Genomic DNA, 10,172 nt, shown 5'->3' on the forward strand with positions numbered 1-10,172 from the left:
TACTTTACTTTTAGACGGCTGGAAAACTTGCTTTAGCTTTGATACTTCGTTCTTAATCTTTCCTTGTTGATCATTGCGGTACTAATCATTCCTCAGTTATTAAATTATTCAAGTTTTATGCTCTTAATTAACTGTTGTTGTTTCATATCTTTAATCATGTCTGCAATAATAATTACTGTTATTGTTAGATTCATTATGTGTAGCTAATTTCCTCATCTAGGATGAAGGGGATCTAGGTAAATTGGAAAGGGGAATATTAATTGATTGCTAGTAACCTCGCATGAATTATCGTTTGATTGTTGTTCTTATTCTAGTTAATTGATTTAGGCCTGAATTGATAAACTAGTATAGCGAATTAATACTTTCACCGACAGGGTTAGAATTAATATAGGCTGCGATAATCAAATAGATTGTGTCTAATAATAGCGATTGCATGTTAGATTTGATCTAAAGGACATAAAAAGAATTAATCAATCTTGTGACCTTATATAATTCGATTGACCCAGCAATTGATTAAGAAACCCCATATAATTGACCTAGTGAACCGGAAATCCTAGACCTTTAATATTATTGTTATACACCTTTAATTTACTTGTTATTTAGGTGATAGTTAACAAAAAAACCAAAACCCCCAAGAAAACGGTTACTTTCAGACGATCTAAATATTAGCAAACTGACTATTACTGCCTCCCTGTGGATTCGATACCTGTCTTACCACTAGCTATTCTTGTCAGTACTGAGATAGATTTATTTTGATATTGGTGATATGACTTTAGCCTTATCATGTTTAGCGCCGTTGCCGGGGAGGCAACAATTGTCTTGTTTGTTTCTGTTTATTTTGTCTTTTTGTCTCAGAGAACCTAGTTCCTTGAGACCGTTCTCACACTTTTCTTGTTAGTATCTTGTATGCCCAGGTCAACTAGGTCCGAGATTCGTCCATTAGATCCCGAACCTGAGAAGCCTTTTCGCTACAGACGGAAATTTCAGCAAGAAGTGGGTCAAGTAGAAGACCTGAGTATACTTAACATTGAGACGGAGCACTCTATCAATTCGGACGATCAATCCTACAAAGAGGACAAAATTCTCGACCTTGAAATTCCGGTTGAAATTCATATTCCTGAGATTATTATCATGCCTACTCTAGCTAGTCACTCTGAGCCCACCATGGCTTCAATCCCACAAGGATTTAAGCTGCCCACTACTAATAATGGCACTTTCAAAATTCGTCCATCTTACATCAATTTGGTGGAGCGGAATTTATTTGGAGGGACAACTGCTGAGGATCCTGCGACACATATGGAGAAATTTGTCACTTATTGCTGTTCTATCCCTTTAATAGCTGGAGTGACACAAGATCAAGTAAAGCAGGTGCTCTTTCCCTTTTCTCTAAAGGATGAAGCTGCAGAATGGTTGAGAGACTTGGATATGGTTGATCAGGGAGTAACCGACTGGAATACTCTAGCTCTTGCTTTCTATAAGAGGTATTTTCCACCACAGAAGACCAATTCTTTCAGAAGTCAGATTACTAGCTTCAAACAGGCAACCACAGAAGATTTGAATGAAGCGTGGGTTCGCTTTAAAAGATTAGTGCGTTCGGTCCCCCATCATGGTTTTGAGAAGTGGTTTCTTTGTAACCAATTTTATAATGGGTTATATGACGATCACCGTGCTTTATTAGACTCTTCAGCTAATGGGAGATGTTAGGACAACATTACATCTGATGGCGCATGGAAACTAATTGATCAGATTTCTACTCATACTGCAAATTATGGTAATCCAAGGGGAAGTGTCTGTGGAAGTGGGGGAGATAGTGGAATTGAGGCATAGCTGGATGCTCTTTCTGCCCAAATTGCTGAGATGAAGACTACCCAATCATTGGGTAATAGAGAGAGGGTTCATTCTATGAGTCAACAACAAGAGGAGTCTTGTGCTAGATCTGGATTAGACGGTCACAATGCAGCTGAGTGTTTGAGCACATAGGAGCAGGTTCATGCTTTTTAGTCTTACATACAAGGTACACAAGTCACACCTTTCTCCAACTTTTACAATGAAAGAACAAAGGAGCATCCTTTCCTCCAATGGTCTAGTCAGAATGTGCAAAATCCGCAGCAGTAACAACCACAAAAGAATACTTATATACCTCCTAACAGTCGTGGTAATCAACCACAAGGAGGATATCAAAGGCAGAATCAAGGAGGTCAGCAGTTTAATTAATATCAACAACCTCCTCAACAAACTCCTCAACAAGCTCCAAACAATGAGATGGCAGAGTTGCGCAATCTTCTGCAACAAACTTTGTCAATGCAACAAAAACAGACGGCTCAAATTTATGAGCTGATTGCCCATAATAAGATGCTAGATACTTTGGTGGCTCAGATGGCAATTAAAAATCCATCAAAACAGCCCGGAGGTCTTCCTCCTCAAGGTAAGCAAGCTCACGAGCAAGCTAATGTCATTCAATTGAGGAGCGGTACCACATATGCAAATCCGGAGTTGCCAAGCTATGATGAAGAATTGCCCACTAATGATAATGAGGTACCTTATATGCATCCTAAGGGATTGGGTAATTTAGAGCTGAGTGATGATGAAAAAGATGAAAAAGAAGCTGAAAAAGTTAAAACACGAGCCGAGAATAAAAGCGAAACAAATGAAAAAGACAAACCTGCTAAGGTTCCTCGATCGAGTGCAGGCAGTCTCGATCGAGGAACTTCCGTGCTCGATCGTGTGACATCGGGACTCGATCGAGGATCCTTCCTGGCAGATGACGGTGTTTCAAAAAGTGATTCTAAAGAAAAGGAAGCCGAGCCAATTACTATTGCACTACCTTTTCCTCATCGTCAACAAAAATCTAAGCTGGACAAGCAGTTTGGTAAGTTTATGGAGGTAGTGAAGAACTTAGAGGTAAGTGTTCCATTTACTGAGTTAATCACTCAAGTGTCGGCTTATGCGAAGTTTATGAAGGAGATTTTGACAAGGAAACGATCCTTTGATGCGGTGGAAACTATTGCTTACACTCAAAAGTGCAGCGCCATGTTGCAAGTTAATTCACCACCTAATCTAAAGGATCAAGGGAGTTTTTCTATCACTTGTCATATTGGTCATCTTGCTATTAGTAAAGCTCTTTGTGATTTAGGAGCTAGCGTTAGCGTCATGCCTTATTCTATTTGTAAGAAATTAAATATGGGTCAAATGACTGTTACTAATATGACTTTGCAGATGGCTGATAGATCTGTTAAACACCCATTGGGGGTGTTGGAGGATGTTCCCGTTCGAATTGGGAAATTCTTCATTCCCGTAGATTTTGTTGTCTTAGACATGACCAAGGACAACCAAATCCCCATCATCTTGGGTAGACCATTCCTTCACACAGCAGGGGCGGTTATAGAGGATCGGCAAGGGAGACTGACTTTAGCTATGGGGTATGATACTATTGTTTTTACCTTAGAAAAAGCGTTAAAACACCCCATGATAGAAGAAACTTGTCATAGTATAAATGTTGTTGATTTTACTATTGATGAGTGTCTTTCTATGTGTTTGGACAGGGATCCTTTGGAGATTGCCCTGGTTTCTAATTCAGCTGCTCAGACGGGTTCATGGAGTCCAGAAGTTCATGAGATCGAGAGGCTGCTAACTGGAGAGTAATGCCCCCACCAAAAATGTATACAGTTTGGGTATCGCACCTAAGGTAACTGAGGTAAAGAAACCTGAAGTAAAACCCCTTCCCTTTCATCTTAAATATGAATTTCTTGATGACTGTGAAATGAACCCAGTAATTGTCAATGCTAGCCTAACTGAAAGTGAACTTTCTTCTTTGTTGACCGTTTTGAGAACTCATAAAAAGGCCATTGGGTATAGCATTGATGATTTACAAGGCATTAGTCTTGACTTTTGTACGCATCGTATTCATTTGGAAAAGGCCACAAGCCTAGTGCACAACGACAGAGACGACTAAATCCTCCAATGTAGGAGGTGGTAAGGAAAGAGGTACAGAAATTACTAGATGCTGGCATTATTTTCTCTATATCTGATTCTAAATGGGTTAGTCCTTTCCAAGTTGTACCTAAGAAGGGAGGTACTACAGTAGTAAACATTGATAAAAATGAATTAATTGCTACTAGACTTGTTACAGGTTGGAGGATGTGTATTGATTATAGGAAGTTAAACACTGCTACTAAGAAAGACCATTTTCCACTTCCTTATATTGACCAAATGTTAGAGATATTAGCATGCCATAGTTATTTCTGCTACCTAGATGGCTACTCCGGTTTCTTTCAGATACCCATTCATCCTGACGATCAGGAAACTACTACTTTCACATGTCCTTATAGTGTATTTGCTTATAGGAGGATGCCCTTTGGTTTATGTAATGCCCCATCTACCTTTCAGCGTTGTATGATGGCCATATTTTCTGATTACATAGAGTCTATTATGAAAGTCTTTATGGATGATTTCAGTGTTTATGGTACTGACTTTGTTGTTTGTTTGAGAAACTTGACTAATGTTTTGCAGCACTATGAGGACAGTAATCTTGTCCTTAATTGGGAGAAGTGCCACTTCATGGTGACTGAAGGGGTGGTACTCGGTCATTTGGTGTCAGGTAAAGGTATCCAAGTGGATAAAGCTAAGGTTGAGGTAATTGAGCAACTCCCGTACCCGGTTAATGTTAAGAGTGTGCGTAGTTTTCTTGGTCATGCAGGGTTCTATTGTCGCTTTATTAAGGACTTTTCTAAAATTGCTCAACCTCTAACTCGGCTACTTCATAAAAATACACCTTTTGTGTTTACTGATGAGTGTGTTAAGTCTTTTGACAGGATTAAACAAGCTCTTATCTCAGCTCCCATAATCCGATCTCCGAATTAGAGCCTTCCTTTTGAAATTATATGTGACGCAAGTGACTATGCAGTTGGAGTTGTTTTGGGGCCAAGAAAAGATAAGGTGTTGCATGCTATTTACTATACAAGTAAGACTCTTGATGATGCGCAGATCAACTATGCTACTACGGAGAAGGAGCTCCTTGCAGTTGTCTATTCTTTAGACAAATTTAGAGCATATCTTGTTGGTTCTAAATTTATTGTTCATACTGACCATGCAGCATTAAAGTATCTTTTAACTAAACAAGAAGCTAAACCACGACTTATTAGATGGATTTTATTATTGCAAGAATTTGATTTGGAAATTCGTGATAAGTCTGGTGCTGAGAATGTTGTTGCAGATCACGTGTCTAGATTGAGATTTGCAGGAAGAGAGATTTTGCCCACTGATGACTCTTTTCCAGATGACCATCTTCTAGCTGTAGCTGCGAACACTCCATGGTTCGCAGATTATGCCAATTACTTGGTAGGAGGTATGCTTCCTCCTGACTTGTCTTATCAGCAGAAGAAGAGATTTATGCGTGATGTGAAGCGGTACTTCTCGGATGATCCATACTTGTTCCGGGAGTGCGCAGACGGTATTTACAGACGATGTATTCCAGAGGGTGAGGTACGTGCCATCCTTTCTCATTGTCACTCCTCTTCTTATGGTGGTCATCATGGTCCTTCTAGGACATTTGCTAAGTTAATGCAATCGGGTTTCTTTTGGCCTACTATCTTGAAAGATGCTACTACTTTTGTCCGTTCTTGTGATGCGTGTCAAATAACAGGTAATATTTCGCAAAGGCATGAGATGCCTCAAACTGGAATCTCGGAGGTGGAGATTTTTGTTGTTTGGGGCGTTGATTACCAAGGGTCATTCCCTACTTCTCATGGGAATCAATACATATTAGTAGCTATAGATTATGTTTCTAAATGGGTGGAGGCAATTGCCACCCCCACTTATGATGCTAAATCTGTTGTTAAATTGTTTAAGAAGATTATCTTTCCAAGGTTTGGAGTGCCCCGCGTGGTGATTAGTGATTGAGGAAAGCATTTCAATAAGCGTCATCTTAATTCTTTATTGAAGAAATATGACGTTACGCACCGTAGAGGATTGGGATATCATCCTCAAACCAGTGGACAAGTAGAGCTTTCTAACAGAGAATTGAAACAAATCTTGGAGAAGGTAGTGAGCAAGAATAGAAAAGATTGGAGTCGGAAGCTTGATGACACCTTGTGGGCTTACTGTACTGCATACAAGACGCCGATTGGAGCATCACCTTACCGTTTAGTCTATGGCAAATATTGCCATTTACCTGTGGAACTTGAGTGCAAGGCTATGTTGGCCATAAAAGAGCTGAATATGGATCCCTTACTGGCGGGTGAGAAAAGATTGATGCAGTTGAATGAGCTCGATGAGTTTCGACTACATGCCTATGATAGTGCTCAAGTATACAAAGAACGAACGAAGAAGTGGCATGACAAGCATATTTTGAAAAAGGAATTTATGTTGGTGAAAAGGTATTATTATTTAACTCTCGTTTGCATTTGTTCCCAGGTAAGCTACGGAGTAGATGGTCTGGACCATTCACTGTTGTTGAAGTGAACAAATTTGGGTCAGTTACACTACAAACTGACAAAGGTGAGACTTTCAAAGTAAATGGACATCGATTGAAGATTTACTATGAAGGAGCTCATGTTGGGGTAATAGAGGCCATTGACCTCTTTGCCATTGATTCCTCTCCCTGATGAGGTAATACGGTCATGCAGGACCGCATAAACTAGTGCTACCGAGAGGCAGCTCGGAAATTATAATGTAATATTTTGTAATTTAGGGTTTTAATTCAGTTATCGTACTTTAGTTACACTTGTTCATGAGTATTGAGAGATATGAGGGTGGGAATTTTATGTGTTTCAAAGTATTTTTGCAGTGGATGACGGATTTTCAAGTTAGCAATTAAATTAATGAAAAAGAAGGCTGTCAACTGGTGCCTCGATCGAGTGCATCTAGGTTCAATCGAGGAACCAGCGTGCTCGATCAAGTGTCGTCAAGACTGTATCAAGGAACCAAGGAAGGAATTAAATTTTCAAATGTCGACAATTGGCAAGTTTGGAATTTGGTGCCTCGATCGAGTGCACGTTGGCTCGATCGAGGAACCACCTGCGAACCCGGTTCCGTGTTTCTGAACCGGCGGTTTCTCCATTTTTTTTCCTCATAATATTTCTAATACTCTCCTCCTTCCGTCACTTTTGTTGTTCATTATATGCGTTATTCTTCAACTTTCTCTCTCAAATTCTCCTTATCATCATATAATTTGTGTTATCTTACTTACTAAGTGATTTAAATCATTCCTTTGTGCTTATTTGTGAGTTTCATTGCCTTTATTGTTCAAGTAAGTCCCGTTTTCCCCCCAATTTTGGTCCGAAATTTCTGAATTTTTGTGCTCAAATCTTGTGTTATTATAAGATTCATTAATCTCTTATTAGACGCTTCTAATAACTATAAATATTAGTTTAGTCATAAACTAATCTAGATCTTATGCATGCATAACAAAAAGATACAAAGTAAGAAGAAATCGATTAATCTTACATTGAGGGCCGAAATGATTTATACTAATTGGTCTCCTACCAAGTTAGTCTTCTTTAAGAAAAATCCAAATGCCCAAGAATACCCTTAGATTCAATACTAGAATCTACTCCTCAAGGATTGTACCAAGGAAATCACTCTTAAATCCTATACTAATTTTGTACTAGAATTAGTATAAGAATCCTTAAAATGACTTAATATTGTTTTGTTACTACTTCTAGTAATGGTATATTAATATTTTAGATTTTTTGAGTTTTCTCTCAAGTTTTCACAACAACTCTTAGAGAGAATATTAAAAATTATCAATATAATTTATATTAATGAATAATGAAATGAGAAGAGAAAAATTCTCATCTTTTTGCATGGGTGGCCGGGTAGACAAGAGGGAAGAGTGCCCAATACTTTTCAAATTTTCTCTTCTCAAGAGACTAGGCATGCAAGCCTATGATTAGTAGGTCATCATTATGCCCTCCACTAATTTAAAAGAACAAAACATAATTTAGTCCCTACACTACCATTTACACGGCACACTAAGCTTAATATGGTCCATTTTAAGTTTGTCAATTGTCATTTTGTATAATGTGACATATTGGACATATTACTAGACATGTTGTTTTAATAATGCATTTTTAACTTATTAAAAATCATTATATCAACAAAATAAATCACATACAAAAATTAACTAGTAATTCACAATTACAATTACTAAAACTGGGTCATAGAATTATAAATCACAACAACTTGTATTTATAATAAACCATTCATTCTTATAATAATTGCTTCATAAACAATAAATAAAACCAAAGCAATAAAGCAATTTAATTATTTAGTACGAATCTTATTTAATCGAATTACAATAAGATACGTATTCTCACTCACAAAATCAATCGTTCAATTTTAAGGAATTAATTAACTTGTATCATCATACAATTAATTAATTAATTAATTAATTAATTAATTAATTAATTAAGAGTGTTACCCTAGAGGTATGACCTTAAGGGATGAACTGATCACCACCGTCACAGGACAGTAATGTCAAATTCTAGTCAGCCAATCATTACCGATTAATGTGGATCAGTTGACAATAAAATATTACTTTCCCTTTAGTATTCTTAATATGAGATTTAGACATGTGATCGCATTATTGTCGAGGACACATATTCCAACAATCTCCCACTTGTCCGCTACAAGTGTGCGTCACCAATTCTCTTGTCCTATTACTATCTCCCACTCAATACAAGGTGTCTTGCAGGTCGTACTTGCACTTGATCATATCAAGAGTGGTTTCCTCGATCTGGAGAATAACTGTCTGACCGGAATTATCTACCATAGATACCTTCCGAGCGTGGCCACGCATTTCAAGTTCATTACTCCTCGAGTGGCCTTGAGATATAAGATAACCCTGACAGGGATGGACAATTCCTATTACACTCTTCCCTTCGAATAGCCACAGCTCGTCATGATCCAAAACATGCCCATTTGACCCCAATTACGAAGATCGCAGTACATAAATCAAAGTCACTCTGAAACTGTGCCATCTTAGGTGAACAGTCTTTAGTCAAAGAATCGACTCATAAGAATAAAATAGTAGCTCTCGCCACGACCAGGCTATAAAAGTTTTTCCAGAACTCTATAATCGGTCATTAGCCTGACAGAGTGTCTCATACAGTCTGCCTATGTGATCAACTAGTCATCTCTCATGACTCTATGGCACTTGAACTTGCCGTCAATCGCATCACATTCCAGTCACTTCGAGATGTCACCTCATATAAGCAACTAGGGGCGAATACTATGTCAATCCAGTTCACTTTAATGGGGTTCAATATTGTCCCAACAACCCATTTGGATGTAACAAAGTAATAGAAGAGTTTTTAAAAAAAAAAAAACTTAAACGATGAATACATTATCACATATGTAAAATTGATACCATATCAATTACTACATAATCCAGAATACATACTCAATATTAAATACAACTATACATCTTAACTCAATTAAAATGGCATGACTTATCATGCTTAGCCCATGAAAAGGCCTTGGTTAGCAAGTTTTAGCAACACTTTGCACTTTCCCTAACCTTATACCATTTCCCTTTGTATAATCTTTATTATAACAACCTTTTGAATACATGTCCAGATCCAATCTAGAGATAGGTTCCATAGCCTTGAAATCACTCCCACTGTCCTCACAGTGTTTAGGGATAGGACCTTCGGTTGTTGGAACGCACTACCATGGTTTCTCCAATTCATAAAACCGAATCCTAATAACATCCCTTCCTACTTGCATTTTTCATAATTGCAAGTGTACTCAATTTTTATTGTAAATCTCTCATTATTCTACTACTTAGAGTGTATCTAGCAGATATCCTCCTTAAATAATATAGCTAAGATGGTTCTCTAACCATCCTAATGTGTTTAGAATATGGTTATCGTGTAACTCCTTGCACATAAATCTATATCAATTCTAATCACTTAGCTTCATTTCTTTAGTGCTCCAAGAGAACTAACCAATAAATAATATGGCTATATAGAGACTTCTCTCAAAAATTCGATTTGTAACATCTTGTCATACTCCAAGTATACGAGGTATAAGAATGGTGATATATCTAAGCGTAATGAATTAATCCCGCAGCGGAAGCAAGTAGATTTAATTTCTACATGTCCAAAACCTTTGAACATGACAACACTCTTATCAATATAAGAATATTCATTTAACGCTAATATCCACTCAGA

At 37.7% G+C, this 10,172-nt stretch overlaps 1 non-coding gene across 1 annotated transcript; it reads right to left on the bottom strand.

Annotated features, from left to right (window-relative positions):
- Positions 1-1,504: 1,504 nt before the first annotated feature.
- LOC141625459 (small nucleolar RNA R71) lies at positions 1,505-1,613 on the bottom strand. The gene has a single exon (XR_012535238.1). It is a non-coding gene; the product is annotated as a small nucleolar RNA R71 (small nucleolar RNA).
- Between the last annotated feature and the right edge of the window lie 8,559 nt (positions 1,614-10,172).

The sequence above is a fragment of the Silene latifolia genome, chromosome X, assembly GCF_048544455.1.
Source record: "Silene latifolia isolate original U9 population chromosome X, ASM4854445v1, whole genome shotgun sequence".
In the NCBI taxonomy this organism is placed as follows: Eukaryota; Viridiplantae; Streptophyta; class Magnoliopsida; order Caryophyllales; family Caryophyllaceae; genus Silene; species Silene latifolia.